The sequence below is a fragment of the Salmo salar genome, chromosome 15 (assembly GCF_965601325.2).
Source record: "Salmo salar chromosome 15, fSalSal1, whole genome shotgun sequence".
NCBI lineage: Eukaryota > Metazoa > Chordata > Actinopteri > Salmoniformes > Salmonidae > Salmo > Salmo salar.
In genome coordinates, this window is record NC_138305.1 from 80259653 (window position 1) to 80273521 (window position 13869).

General features: G+C 43.0%; 1 protein-coding gene across 1 annotated transcript in view; it reads left to right on the forward strand.

Annotated features, from left to right (window-relative positions):
- The first annotated feature begins 445 nt into the window (after positions 1–445).
- snphb (syntaphilin b) overlaps positions 446–13869 on the forward strand; it is a 39200-nt gene continuing 25776 nt past the window's right edge. Inside the window, exon 1 of the mRNA XM_014145974.3 lies at positions 446–623. The gene's annotated coding sequence lies outside the window, so the exon portion shown is untranslated. The remainder of the gene's footprint in view (positions 624–13869) is intronic.

Sequence of the window (13869 nt, forward strand, 5' to 3'; positions counted from 1 at the left end):
GCCGAGACTGCTAAATATCACACACACACACACACACACACACACACACACACACACACACACACACACACACACACACACACACACACACACACACACACACACACAATTCAAGTGAATTCAAGTCTGTAATTCAATAAAGTATAATATTTTACTACAGAAGTCTGAAAATGTTGAATTTCCTTACTGTCACCCCTGGGAGCACTTCTGTTACAGTGTGTGTGTCTCCCTCTGTGTGTGTGGGGGGGATGAAAATACATGCAGGCTCGTGAAAAGATTATTAATTCGAATCCAGACCATAACTAATCATAAAAACTGCATCAAGTGCAGACATGAATCCACGAATGATTCACTATTTGTCTTTTTGAAGATTGGGGTTTCCCTTTAAGAACCAAAGTAGCACCACGCATCAGTTTTCATCAATGCACTTGTCTTTCCTCACGCGGCTGCTCTCAAACGGATCTCATGCATCTCAGACCAGCCCCGTGCACGCGAGCAAATGCACACAGCTCTGGCGGAGACCTAAACAGAGACTGGAATCGCGGTGTAATCAAGAAAGGAGGCGGTAAACCATCTCCGGGATAACGATGGAACTGTAAAATAAATACGGAAGGGGGGAACAGGTAAACCTCAATCTTTTAGATTCAAGACGTTGTAGCCTAATGTCATTTGTCTTAACTGTAATTTTGCAAAGGATGCTCCACATGAGGCACTGTGAATAAGTAAGAATGGAGAATTCTAGAAATTGAGACATGCAGGGGGAGCTGCAAGATGTAGGGAAACCTAAAATAGGATTTTGTTTATAAAGAGTTATGTACGCACATATAGCACATATCAGATGTCATGATGGTTGTTGTTGATGTTTTGTGTGTGTGTCGCTGTCCAGCAGGAGCCTGCTGTTCCAAGGATGCACCGCAGATGTTTGTGTACAATGTCATCTTTCGGTATTCGTTCGTGGTAGCGGTAGGCTATTCTTCGGCCAGGTGATCACAACCATTAGAAATTACACGTAGATTTTTTTTGCGAATTGGCTTGATACATTACTAGGCTATTGCCGCAATGTATTTGGTAAGCTTTTGATAGAGATGACGCATATGGAGGGCGGTTTCATTAAGCGTTGGGAAAATGCACAATAATCTCAAGCCAAACAAACACCTGCCATGTTGGTACCCTATATCGTGACTGGTCTTCTGGCTTGCAATTCGACCTTGCAGCAGTTTGCTATTTTCAGTAAAACAGTCAATCTGACGGCATATGTCAGAAATATAACCATCTGTCTTGTAAAAGAGCTCTTGACTTTGTGTTTGTTGGTCTGGGGATTTTAGAATGTAGGTAGCATACCCTACTCACACTCTTTCCAAATGTCCACTAGAAATAGATGTTGTTTTCCCAGGAATCTGCAGTGGTTCAGCTTTGCATTATAGATATAGGCCTAAGTGTGTATTTATGGTCTTTGCCTATGGGTTTCAAAGGCCCGGTTCTGCCCAATTGAGAGCACTGTCAACCCCACATTGCCTGGTCCCACAACAACACCTAGATGAGCCTTTTTCTCTAGCCGCCTCCTCTTTAGTGTTTGCAGATTGTAGAGGACTGTCACCAGACTGAGGTCAGCAACATGATCATTGCTCCACCTAAATCAGGGATGTCTAATTTTTGGTCTTCAACAAGATTCAGGGGGCCGCACTGAACATTGGTTGATATAACCAATTTTGGGGTTTAGCAATTTTAAAGTATACTGAGTTTGTTTCGGGGGAAAAAAAATGTTTTTTTGGGGGAAAAACATATATTTTTGGTATTATAATTTCTTTACTCAAACCACCCACTTCCCGGATTGAACCCCCTCACGGGTCGGCTCTGGCAAGCAGGCCGTATGTTTGACACCCCTGACCTATAACCTTCAGTTGGATAAAGCGAGCCTCTGCCTTATAGAAAAATGAATGCTTTCCATTCAGACCTGCAAATACAAAAGGGGTAGGGGCTAGAGGTTGTTAGGCCTACTGGACCAGGTACCTCGGCTGTATGGTCAGCATTTTGGTCAGCACTGACCATTTTGCTGACCATCCCAGTGAACGAATGACCAAGCCAGTATTATATTCGCTAGCTGCACACATTCTAATATTCAAATCCCACCCCTGATCCAGCCTGTTACACATATCAGCAGCTCACGTTCTGGAAAATTGGCAGATTGACCATCTCCATGGTGATCACTGTCATAGCATGCTGTTTCCTGTCAGTCCCCATTGTGCAGATCTTTCTCTCCAAATCCTCCTTTCATCTCCTCAGTGGTAAAGTGCTCTTTTTATAGGTTTTTTCAAAGTTTAGTTAAGAACAAAATCTTATTTACAATGACAGGCTGCCCCGGCCTAACCCGGACGACGCTGGGCCAATTGTGCGCCGCCCTAGGGGACTCGTAATCACGGACGGTTGTTATACAGCCTAGAATCGAACCAGGGTCTGTAGTGATGCCTCTAGCACTGAGATGCAGTGCCTTATAGCCCTATAGGTCAGTTAGAGCTAAACAAATAATGTTAATGATGTCGTCATATCCTCAATCTAAGTTTGTACCGACAGATGTGGCCTATTGAATAGCATATCAATATAGAATATGCATAAAAACTTCTGCCTATGCCCACACATATTGTCTCAATACATTTATTTTTATTTTTAATACCCTCAAACATCAAGTTAGGCATGCCTAATTTCAAAATAGGCCATCATCACTGTCAATCTTATTGAATTAGTGTTTTGTGAGCAAATAAGAGCAGATGGTGGTAACAAGCTATTAGCCTATCTTGTATTTTGAATCAAAGCAAATATCCTGCCTCGTGGTGTGCTATATTGAGTTTTGGCGCATGAGAAAAATACTATTCAGCTTCACCTAACCATCTTAAAATCTCATTAGAAATGAGGGGGTTTTGGTGTAACGTTATAGGCCTGCTATGCTATCATATTCGGTTCTGTTATGTAAAATGCAAATTAATCATTATGTGATATTGGGAGACATTGATTCAGCTTTGATCTAACTTTACTAAACGAGCACCCTTGTGAGAAGTGATAATCTTCTATTTGTAATAAAGTGATGAGTAGGGCTATTAGGCATAGGCAACATCTTGATGAGTGTAATTTTAAACGATTGGAGATCCCTTTATGGTGCTAAAAGGACAGCACCAGGATCGCACAGTGATGTTAAAGGGAAATGTAAAAAATGCTAACTTCATATTCCTCATCTCCAGCACCATCCCAACATCAACATATGTGAAAATGGTACGTTTCTATGTCTAGTAGTTAAAAAGATAGAGGAAGATGATGTTTCCAATGACATCATCAATCAATTAGTAGGCAATTGCTACTCATGATTGGTTCAAATCACATGATGCACACCGACATCATTGGAAACACTTCCTCTATCGTTTTTTCCATTAGACATAGAAACGCACCATTTTCACATATGTTGGGGTTGTGCTGGAGATAATGAATATGAAGTTGACATTTTTTTTGGTCCTTTTAAAGAAGTTGAACCAACTTTGGTTGCTGACCGATAACTGAAGGACAGCTCTGCCATTCGGCCAGTTCAGGACCAAACAACAATTAGCAGTAGGCCTATAGCCTAATAGTCCTACGACTACATGGAATAGTTATTTGTAGGCTATAGCCTAATGTAAATACATATAGCTTAATATCATTGCACTGTTTGCGAGGAGAGCTTTAGTTGCGAGTAGGCATTTCATTGTATTGTGTAGCTTACACTACACTGTATCATAAATAAACTTTGATTTGACTAGCTTGAACACATGGTTTCAATATAGGCCTTCCCTATTACAGAATAAAATAAAACAGAGGTGAACTATCAATTCATATAATTGATTTACAAAGATTAAACATGCTATCAAATCAATTGACCAAGTAGTGAACATAAATCATTACTAAGCTAAGTAGAATTGCAGGACATTTGTTTTAAAACAGCCATAAAATCAAGCTTATGGTGTGGTTTATTCATGCATCTCAATAAACACATTATTACCCCCAACTGGCCCAATTCACATTTCCAACTGCCCACCCTGACATATCAAGCTAGAATGGGCCCTGCGTCACAACCAATGTAGGCTAAATATCCCAACCAGGGCTACTGCAACTTGCAGAGAGTCAGGCTCCTTGACCTTTGCGGTGGCCACTCTGGTTTAGGTGTCCGCGGTAGAATGGTGTCGTAACCAAGTGGTCACGTATTGCTCTGGTTCCACTGCACAAGAGAACGTCCGTGGAGTTTTATGAACATCGAGGCAGACACAGTGAATTTGTTTCCTCGATCTCGTTGGTGTGATGATAATGTCGCTGAACTCCCTCACACTCTGCTGAGCAGCAGATTTCTTTTATCAACGTTTTGATTGGCCAAAGTGGTCAAGCCTCCGACGGGCCTCCGCAGTTCACACACGTAGCCTATAGTTCTTCATCATTCCCACCACCGCCAGAGAGAAGACGGAAGAAACCACCGTTTACCTACCTCTAGGCTGCTATACAGATTTATTTGGGTTGTCATTCTATCGTTCGTAATGGAATTTTTGTGGTAATTAAATATAATTTATTTAGAATTCATCAGAATGAATTTTCCGGAAATAATTTTACCAGCTCTGTGTATACTCAAATGTAAAAAGTGAGGGAGCGCCGCTGCACAGCCCTCCTGCAGCACTACAACCCTGCTCCTCCTAGACCCATAAGCCCCTTTGCTAGTCCACATGCAGTTTTCTTTTCCACAGGCCTTATTTTCACAATGTGCTCCTAGCTTTCGCCTGGAAACTGCTGACTATAATTACAGCATTTAGCACAAATACTGCAGTGGCTCACCAAGACAGTTGTGAAGAGGGCACAACAATACCTTTTCCCCCTCCTGAGACTGAAAAGATTTGGCATGGGTCCCCAGATCCTCAAAACGATCTACAGATGCACCATCGAGAGCATCCTGACCAGTTGCATCACCACCTAGTATGGCAACTGCTCGGCATCTGACCGTAAGGCGCTGCAGAGGGTAGTGCGTATGGACCAGTACATCACTGGGGTCAAGCTTCCTACCATCCAGGGCCTATTTACTAGGTGGTGTCAGAGGAAGGCCAAACAAGTAATAGACTATTCTCTCGGCTAATGCCTGGCAAGCGGTACCGGACCGCCAAGTCTAGGTCCAAAAGGCTCCTTAACAGCTTCTCCTGCAAGCCATAAGACTGCTGAACAATTAATCAAATGGCCACCTGGACTATTTACATTGACCCCTCCCTCCCCCTTTGTTTTTACACTGCTGCTACTCGCTGTTTTTATCTATGCATAGACACTTTACCCCTACTTACATGTACAAATTACCTCGACTAACCTGTACCCCCGCACATTCACTCGGTACCGGTACCCCCTGTATATAGCCTCGTTATTGTTATTTTGTAACTTTTTTTTTTTCCTTCGTTTATTTAGTAAATATTTTCTTAACTCTATTTCTTGAACTGCATTGTTGGGCTTGTAAGTAAGCATTTCACGGTAAGGTCTACACCTGCTTGTGACAAATAGAATGTGATTTGATTTGACTCCAGGGAAGGGGATGACATTTCATGCTAAATTATAGCAGTCCAGATTACTGACAGATAGTTGATTTCATGATCATTATATGATGGAATCTTTGGTCTTTGTTTCAGTGGGGATTTGCATGCAATGATATCCAACTATAATGCAAACATGCTGAAGGGCAAAATTATGTCATCTGAGCCAGTAACCCTCTGTCATATACTGTACCACTCTAACCACTGAACCACACTCATAGTATCTGGAAGTTCTGCATTTGTGGATACAGATTCCAAATAAATAATGAAGAAGTCTATTTTTCTCTAATATTTACAATTCTAAAGTTTGATAAAAGTTAATATGGCTGAAATGGGCTAGTTAGAGGAGCTTTCCCTACCAGGCTTCTTCCCTCCTGGATAAGCCTACTTTGTCATTACTCCTGTGAGTCAGTCGCTGTCCACAGTCCATGTGCTGAACTCCGGAATGCCGTTCCTATAGCTGTCCATGGTGCTAAACCACTGATTGCTACTATTATCACTTATTTGGTTTGTTTCAACATTGGATCTTTTACACTTTTTCACAGTATTCCAGATTTGTTCATTTTGATAGGTTAATTTCCTGTGAACCTGTCTTTTTGGATCAGCAGGGTTTCTAGAGGTCCTGATAAGATCACAGCTAGACCCCTCATGGAAAAGTAACTCTGGTCAGTTAGGGGCAGAATGCTGCTGCTACTGGTTTTCATGACCTTTCTTGAGAGCACTCAAATTGAAAGACTAAGCCTGAACCCTATAGATTAGAGCAAATCATGGTTTGCAATACAAATGTTGGCTGTGACTCATCTGCTTAGGATCTTCTCCTCTGTCCAATTGTTGGAATTTCCTTCTCCAAACCAAAGTGTTTTGGGTGATTTCAAAACACAACCTACATAAATAAATAAAATAAACACATATGGAAGTTAAATAGGCATATAATGTAATTACAGTGTAGGTATACACTGCTTACTAAAACCATCATTCGAGGGTGTCACGACTTCCGCCGAGGTAGGTCCCTCTTCTTGTTCGGGCGGCATTCGGCGGTTGACGTCACCGGCCTTCTAGCCATCGCTGATCCACTTTTCATTTTCCATTTGTTTTGTCTTTGTTTTACACACCTGGTTTCAATTCCCCAATTACATGTTCATTATTTAACCCTGTGTTTTCCCCATGGTTTTTGTGCGTGATTGTTTTATGTATGTTCGGTCCGTTATTGTGGGCTCGGTATTACGATATGTTATTGGAATATTTGAGTAAAGTTACATGTGTTACTGATCTCTGCTGTCCTGCGCCTGACTCCTCTGTACCAGCCACCCAGACAGAGGGGGAGGTTAAACCACAATTTGAAATTAATTTATACATTTTGAAATAGAACAATGTAAACTAAGAACATGCTAATTCCTGAATATCTTTACAAAGATGGCAACACAGTTAAATATTGCATGTGGCTGCATTTTTTATGATGATCTTTGTCAAATCAAAATTCAAGTTTATTGGTCGACTACACCGATTTGCAGATGTTATTGCAGTTGCAGCCAAATGCTTGTGTTTATAGCTCCAACAGTGCAGTAATAACTTGCAATAAAAAATAATCATAATACACACATAATCCAGAATTAAAAAAAAAAAAGTTATATTGAATGAGCCATTACTAGAAGACAGTATACAGTGCATTCAGAAAGTATTCAGACCCCTTGAATTTTTACACATTTTGTTACGTTTTATCCCCTCATCAATGTACACACAATACCCCATAATGACAAAGCAAAAGCAGGTTTTTAGAAATGTTTGCAAATGTATAAAAAAAATATTACATTTACATAAGTATTCAGACCCTTTACTCAGTACTTTATGAAGCACCTTTGGCAGCGATTACAGCCTTAATTCTTATTGGGTATGACACTACAAGCCTCGCACACCTGTATTTGGGGACTTTCTCCCATTCTTCTCTCAAGCTCTGTCAGGATAGATGGGGAGCGTCGCTGCACAGCTATTTTCAGGTTTCTCCAAAGTCCGGGCTCTGTCTGGGCCACTCAAGGACATTCTGAGACTAGTCCCGAAGCCACTCTTGCGTTGTCTTGGCTGTGTGCTTAGGGTCGTTGTCCTGTTGGAAGGTGAACCTTCGCCCCAGTCTGAGGTCCTGAGTGCTCTGGAGCAGGTTTTCATCAAGAATCTCTCAGTACTTTGCTCCATTCACCTTTCCCTCGATCCTGATTAGTCACCCTGTCCCTGCCGCTGAAAAACATCCCCACAGCATGATGCTGCCACCACCATGCTTCACCATAGGGATGGTGCCAGGTTCAAGATTTCTGGTTTCATCAGACTAGAGAATCTTGTTTCTCATGGTCTGAGAGTCTTTAGGTGCCTTTTGGCAAACTCCAAGCGGGCTGTCATGTGCCTTTTACTGAGGAGTGGCTTCCATCTGGCCACTCTACCATAAAGTCTGATTGGTGCAGAGATGGTTGTCCTTCTGTTAGGTTCTCCCAACTCCACAGAGGAACTCTAGAGCTCTGTCAGAGTGACCATCTGGTTCTTGGTCACCTCCCTGACCATGGCCCTTCTCCCCCAATTGCTCAGTTTGGCCGGACGGGCAGCTCTAGGAAGAGTCTTGGTGGTACCAAACTTCTTCCATTTAAGAATGATGGAGGCCACTGTGTTCTTGAGGAGCTTCAATGCTGCAAAAAAAAGATCCCAAGATCTGTGCCTCGACACAATCTTGTCTCAGAGCTCTAAGGACAATTCCTTAACTCATTCCCTTTCAAATCATGTCCAATCAATTGAATTTACCACAGGTGGACTCCAAGTTGCAGAAACATCCCAAGGATAATCAATGGAAACAGGATGCACCTGGGCTCAATTTCGAGTCTCAAAGCGAAGGGTCTGAATACTTATGTAAATACCTTCTTTTTTTTTAACATTTCTAAAAACCTGGGTTATTTGATGGGGGGATAAAAAATAATACATTTTAGAATAAGGCTGTAACGTAAGAAAAACTGAAGGAGTCTTGTATACTTTCCGAATGCACTGTACACATATAAAATGTGTGAAACAGTATGCAAACACTTATTAAAGTGACCAGTGTTTAATGACTCTATGTAGTTAGGGAAGCAGTCTCTAAGGTGCAGGGTAGAGTACCGAGTGGTAGCTGGCTAGTAACAGTGACTAAGGTTCAGGGCAGGGTACTGGGCAGAGGCCGATTAGTGTTGACTGTTTAACAGTCTGATGGCCTGGAGATAGAAGCTGTTTCTCAGCTTTGATGCACCTGTACTGTCTCCGCCTTCTAGATGGTAGCGGGGTGAACAAACCGTGGCTTGTGTTGATGAGGTCCTTGATGATCTTCTTGGCCATCCTGTGACACCGGGTGCTGTAGAAGTCCTGGAGGGCGGGCAGTGTGCCCCCGTTGATGCGTTAGACTGACCACATCACCCTCTGGAGAGCCCTGCGGTTGCGGACGGTGCAATTGCCGTACCAACAGGATGCGTTCGATATTGCATCTGTAGACGTTTGTGAGGTTCTTAGGAGCCAAGACAAATTTCTTGAGCCTCCGGAGGTCTAAGAGGCACTGTGGGACTATTTCAGGTTGTCAGTGATGTGCACGCCAAAGAGCTTGAAGCTTTTGACTCTCTCCACTGCAGCCCCGTCAATGTGGATGGGGGCATGCTCTCTCTGCTGTCTCCTGTAGTCCACGATCAGCTTCTTCGTTTGGTTGATGTTAAGGGAGAGGCTATTTTCCTGGCACCACTCCAACACGGCTCTCACCTCCTCCCTGTATTGTATTGTATTTTTATTTTTGCACTGTCTCAATGCACACTCACAGGACTCCACACACTCACACACACTGACACTCCAACACACACACACTGACACTCCAACACACACACACACTCACTCACATACTCACTCACTCACTCGCTCACTTAATTTGTTCATACACACTTAACATGCACACACATTTATACTGACTCTACACACACGCACGCTCACATACAATCATCATATACATTACTGCTACTCTGTGTATCATATACCCTGGTACCTAGTCACCTTACCCCTATACATATCTACCTCCATCACTCCAGTATCCCTGTCACCTTACCCCTATACATATCTACCTCCATCACTCCAGTATCCCTGTCACCTTACCCCTATACATATCTACCTCTATCACTCCAGTATCCCTGTCACCTTACCCCTATACATATCTACCTCTATCACTCCAGTATCCCTGTGACCTTACCCCTATACATATCTACCTCCATCACTCTAGTATCCCTGTGACCTTACCCCTATACATATCTACCTCCATCACTCTAGTATCCCTGTGACCTTACCCCTATACATATCTACCTCCATCACTCCAGTATCCCTGTCACCTTACCCCTATACATATCTACCTCCATCACTCCAGTATCCCTGTCCCCTTACCCCTATACATATCTACCTCTATCACTCCAGTATCCCTGTGACCTTACCCCATACATATCTACCTCCATCACTCCAGTATCCCTGTCACCTTACCCCTATACATATCTACCTCCATCACTCTAGTATCCCTGTGACCTTACCCCTATACATATCTACCTCCATCACTCTAGTATCCCTGTGACCTTACCCCTATACATATCTACCTCTATCACTCCAGTATCCCTGTGACCTTACCCCTATACATATCTACCTCCATCACTCTAGTATCCCTGTGACCTTACCCCTATACATATCTACCTCCATCACTCCAGTATCCCTGTGACCTTACCCCTATACATATCTACCTCCATCACTCCAGTATCCCTGTGACCTTACCCCTATACATATCTACCTCCATCACTCTAGTATCCCTGTGACCTTACCCCTATACATATCTACCTCCATCACTCGAGTATCCCTGCACATTGTTAATATGATATTGGTACTGACCCTGTATATAGCTTACTTACTTCTCATGTTCTACTTATTTGTATTTCTTGTGTGTTTTTGTTCTAGCTGATGTTTTATTTTAGTACTATATTGATTACTGCATTGTTGGATTTTTCAGCTTGCAAGAAAGGTATTTCACTTTACTTGTCCACGTGAAATGAACAACGTAAAACTTGTAGGCTGTCTTGTAGTTGTTGGTAATCAGGCCTATCTCTGTTGTGACGTCAGCAACCTTGATGATTGAGTTGGAATTTGGAGACGTGGGTGGTCACGCAGTCATGGGTGAACAGGGAGTACTGGACAGGGCTGAGCACGCACCCTTGTTGAGGATCAGTGTGGCGGAGGTGTTGTTGCCTACCTTCACCACTTGAGGTCAGCCCGTCAGGAAGTCCAGGATCTAGTTGCACAGGTGAGGGGTTCGGACCCAGGGCCCTGAGCTTAGTGATGAGCTTGAAGGGCACTATGGTGTTGAAGGCTGAGCTGTAGTCAATGAACAGCATTCTTACGTAGGTTGGATAGGGCAGTATGCAGTGTAACTGCGATTGTGTCATCCTAGGATCTGTTGGGGCGATATGTGAATAGGCTTTCAGGTAAGGTAGAGGTGATATGGTCTTTAACTAGCCTCTTAAAGTGTTTCGTGATGACAGAAGTAAGTGCTATGGGGCGATAGTCATTTAGTTCAGTTCCCTTCGCTTTCGTGGGTCCAGGAAGAGTGGTGGACATCTTGAAGCAAGTGGGGACAACAGACATATGGAGAGATTGAATATGTCCCTAAACACTCCAGCCAGCTGGTCTGCACATGCTCTGAGGACACAGCTTGGGATGCCATCTGGGCCGGCAGCCTTGCGAGGGTTAATACTCTTTCTTAGGTCGGCTACGGAGAACGAGAGCGCACAGTCCTCATGAGCCTCGGGCGCCCATGTCGGCGGCTCTGTTTTCCACAAAGACGGCGAAGAAGGTGTTTAGCTCGTCGGGTAGCTAAAGTGGAGGTGCTCTTGCTGCATCTCAGGAGGGGAGAGGGAAGGGTGCTGGCTCCTGACATGTGATATCCAGCATGCCTTCCCCTCTCCTCAACCTCTCCTCCCTCACACTCCGGGGTAAAGGCCCTCTGTTAAGGACACCTCCACTGCCTGGGACAGTGGAGATGATGCTGCAGTTTTCTGACATGAAAGGTCATAATGACGATAATGATTTTGATGATGGTGATGTTGTCGCAGTTGAGGTTGTCCCGAAACAAGGTCTTTGGCCTGGTTATGAATGGTTAATGACTATGATAACGGTACTGATGGTATTGTCATTAGTGAGGTAATTATAGATGCCTCTGTGACCCTTTCAGGTCCCTAGGCCTAGTACAATATCTATTTGTTACCTTTGTCCTCCTCTAGATGGCACAGCCTTTGCATGTGGACCCATCTTGTGAAAGAAGCCTCACAGATCCTCACTGCTTAGTGTTGTGGCAGATGCAGTGCTCTGCTTCTGTATCCCCCCTTCCCTCTCCTTCTCTCGCTACACTCTTTCGCAGGATTATGTGGATAGTCGGACTGATTGATTAAATGGACAGAGCTCTGCTGCTGTAAGCTGCTCTGCAGTGCAGTGACTAGGCAGGATTTTGAGATTCTTGGTAATGAAATGTTGTCCTGTCTAGAGGCCGACCGATAAATCGGTTGACCAATATTATCGGCTGATATTAGCCTCTCACTGAAATATTTTATTTCACAGATAAAGCACTGATGTCGCAGTTGTGGTGCCGAAACTAGGTCTTTGGCCTGGTTATGAGTGGTTAATGACTATGATAATGGTACTGATGGTATTGTCATTAGTGAGGTAATTATAGATGCCTCTGTGACCCTTTCAGGCCCCTAGGCCTAGTACAATATCTAAGTGTTACCTTTGTCCTCCTCTAGATGGCACAGCCTTTGCCTGTGGACCCATCTTGTGAAAGAAGCCTCACAGATCCTTCACAGATAAAGCGGTGCCATTTCATTTTTGTTCAATGATTGCCTGAGTAGGGCGATCAACGAGCTGCTTATTGAGTAACATTCAGCCCGTAAGTCACGGCGTGAGAGAGTGGTCATGGTGGTTTGACGGTGAGTAGCTTGCCACAGCCAGCGACAGCATATTTGAACAAGTAAATAATCAAAAGTACACTTCAGCAAGCAAGCAGCCCTGTCCTGATCACATGCTTACTTAGTCAACGTTATCTGACAAGCTAGCCAGCAAGATAGTTAGGCTAGCTAGCGAGCTAGCAATCTGTGCTACTTTTGTGCGAACACTGGACTGGCGCCAAAGTAAACACTGACTCATCCTTGATACAAAAATAACACCGTTAAATACAGACGCTGCTATCTAGTGGTGACATTACAAACTGCATCTTACTGCATTTCAGCTGCATAGTTTGTGAAGTTGTCGACGTTGCAGTTTCAAGATTGACTTCATTCAGCCCTTCTTGTTTATTAGTGTGCTTGTGGTGCTTCAACACAAACACTTCTGCATTCTTATCTACTGCCTTAGACACATGTTTAAGTTCTACCTAAGAAGGTAAACTGAACAAGTGCTTGGATTTACTTTCGTATCTATAGAGGATATAGTTGCCTTTTGGTGGTCATCATGTAAATCAAAAACGAAATGTTCTTAATGTTAATTTTAATATTTAGTTAAGAAATCATAATTTAGATCATTTGTTAACCCTTTTGGAGCACAATTTATGGAGAATTAAAAACTATGTTTTTCATTGGGCATACAGGGAAAGGCTACCTGGAACCAGTTACAAGTACTGCTTTGGAGCTGTTGTGTCCTGTGCAGTCATATTGTCTGTGCTGAACCTTGCCTGTAGGATTCTAGAGGAGATGGGGGTCCTTCTTAAAGTTGTTTTGATCATTTGGTTAGGAGTATACTCTCCTCGCACACATTTATCAATTTTGTCAGTGTTATAATAATGTTAGTATTTGTCGCGTTATGAGCAGTTCTGGGCTGAGGTTGTGAGTGCATGGGGCCATTTCCCTAGCTTCTGACTGAGCGGGCTGGCCTGATAAGAAAGTGTGAGTCATAAGCTGCTGCAAACCAACAGACTCATATATCTATTATTTAACTAACTCAGTGGATAATTATTCCACTGTGTTGTTCATGGGGAATGGGAGGACGTCTAGGGCCTTGGATACTGTACATACTGTTGTAGAGCTACTGTTACAAGATACAGTGCCGTCATAGTATTCATACCCCTTGACTTATTTCACATTTTGACTGCATTCAACATGGATTAAATATCATTTTTTTCTGACCCATCTACACACAATACCCCATAAGTGGAAAATATGTTTTTAGAAATGTTAGCAAATGTATTGAAAATGAAATACAGAAATATCTCATTTACATAAGTATTCACCTTTGG